The sequence below is a fragment of the Rutidosis leptorrhynchoides genome, chromosome 3, assembly GCF_046630445.1.
Source record: "Rutidosis leptorrhynchoides isolate AG116_Rl617_1_P2 chromosome 3, CSIRO_AGI_Rlap_v1, whole genome shotgun sequence".
NCBI lineage: Eukaryota > Viridiplantae > Streptophyta > Magnoliopsida > Asterales > Asteraceae > Rutidosis > Rutidosis leptorrhynchoides.
The window spans coordinates 443992729-443995000 of NC_092335.1; the positions used below are offsets into that span (position 1 = coordinate 443992729).

A 2272-nucleotide genomic window follows, 5' to 3' on the forward strand; every position below is an offset into this window, starting at 1 on the left:
AAAAAAATAGTAAAATAAAATTGAGACGCCATGAAAATGGTAGTATCAAATTTCCATGAGTTTTAAATCCTGTATGAAATTCAATTGAGGCTTTAAACGGCAGTCAAGACGCCAATAAATCGACACTTGTTGTTGACTCAAAAACAAAACCATTATTTTAGAGATAAAACATAACACAGATCAATCTATTATTTAGAAAATGAGTTGAAATTGCCACATCTTCTTCGTTTAACCATGGTGTATCTAACAATCGATAACATACCAGTCTTTTAAATTGATTGTCTCTTTAAATTAAAGACGACCACAATACTCATTTATCCTATCTTTGCCTTGTTTATGTTAGATTACAGCAACAAATATAGATTACCATATTTGGTAATCAGTTTTTAGGATCAGAAGAAGTCAACTTCATCGCTTCCTAATTTAGGAGATCACATGTGGGTATATGTCAAATCTTTCAACGGCTAGCAACAACCTGCACACTTAGCATATTTCCTTATTTGTAAAAGGGGTTCCAAAGGTTGTTTTGGATCCTAACCTTTTCTAGAAATAGCTGTTGGTTGTGTTTGTGTATAAAACACTTAGCATTTGTAAACAGAACCAATTCAATTTGTATCAAAAGCAATAATCATTCAATACAAAGATCAGTTTCTTTCATTAAAACATGATATCAGAGCTGAATGTATAGATCCAAGGATCATTACACTCCTTTTTTGCTTAAATCATTTACCATTTTTCTGTTTTTTGAATGGCCACCATGCCTAATGAAGGCGGCAGCCACTCACTACCCTCTGTTCAGTCAACCCACACAAGCCAAATCAATAACTTAACAAGTCAATTGGCAAATCTGTTAAAAAAACAACACGAATTACCAATAGCCCAAAATATCATATACCTTGAAAATTAGTTTGAATCTAAATAGTTCAAACTATTCGTTATAGTCAAGAATGATGAAGGTTGCCATTAGAGGTAAATTCAAGGCCGTTCTTACTCATTTGACAAAAAATCCACTTGACAACAACCATGAGACATATGAGCAATGGGAACAAGGAGATCTGATTGTGTTTTCATAGCTAATTTAAAACATTGAACCAAACCTTGCAAGCAACCTGACCTCTTTTCTCACCGCCAAACTGTTGTGGGATGCTCTCATCACCACATATAGCAGTGGTGGTGAGAAACTACAAGTGTACGATCTATATGTCAAAGCTACTGAATCAAGCAAGGCAACATGAATCTTGAAGAAATTTGGATCCGGATGCAAAGGATCTGGGGTGACCTTGAAATCAAAGATCTAAACCCCATGGAAAATGCATCCGACATCACAAGGTACAACAAAATTCGTGCTGAACATAAACTTTTTTAGTTTTTAAATGCTCTTGATAAACGGTATGATACTATCAAACGGGAGCTCCTCCGTTTAACTCTTTTACCAACGTCGGAGGAAGCTTACGCCGCCGTTAGAAAAGAGGGTGTTCACCGTCAGATTTTGGGGCTATTAGTGAGTGATCCTTCAACCAGTCATGAGATTGCAACTGGTTTAGTTGCAACCGACGACAAAAGACCCTCTTATCATTTAGCCTAAACAAATCGAAACTATAATCCACAAAAAGTTGATAAATCGAAATTAAAATGTGCTGAATGTGGTAAATCAAGACATAGAAAAGAACAATGCTTTAGATTGAAAGGATACCCTGATTGGTGGACAAAGCCAGGAAAGGTAGCTACAGCAGAGGCGACCGAAGAACCTACCACCACCACCGAATTAGGTTTCGGTGGCATTGTCACCGAAAAAGGTAACCTTTCTTCTTTTCACTCTTTGTATACATCGATTAAACCAATAGAAATGGATGGGAGGTATGTCAACGAACCCATCTCCACCACCGATACAAGTGATATCGTCACAAAGCAAGAAAGAGAAACCACGAACAGTAGTTTTGTCACAGAGAAAAAGAGAAGATTACTTTCCCTTTCTACCTCCTTGTATCCACCGAATAATCTAGAAAAAGGAAATGGGAACGGCTCACTTTTAACCCTAAGGGGAGTTGGGATGACCTTTTAAAAAATAAAAACAGGCCATATCTAAGCCCACGAAACAAAAGGGGAGTTGGGCCAAACAAAACTTGTATTAAAAACAAACTGGCCACTAACTTATTTAAATGGACCACTGCACCTACTAAGCCTGCGAAACAAATTGGGCTTAAAAGGAAGACTAATGGGCTTAAGACATTGGACCAGGTCAAACGAAATAAACTTAAAAAAAATGACTACT

The 2272-nt window shown here is 36.8% G+C and overlaps 1 long non-coding RNA gene across 1 annotated transcript; it reads right to left on the bottom strand.

The window, feature by feature from the left end:
• Positions 1-200: 200 nt before the first annotated feature.
• LOC139897937 (uncharacterized) lies at positions 201-1985 on the bottom strand. Its single transcript, XR_011776830.1, has 2 exons — positions 1694-1985; positions 201-475 (listed from the first exon to the last, which is right to left on the bottom strand). It is a non-coding gene; the product is annotated as an uncharacterized lncRNA (long non-coding RNA).
• Between the last annotated feature and the right edge of the window lie 287 nt (positions 1986-2272).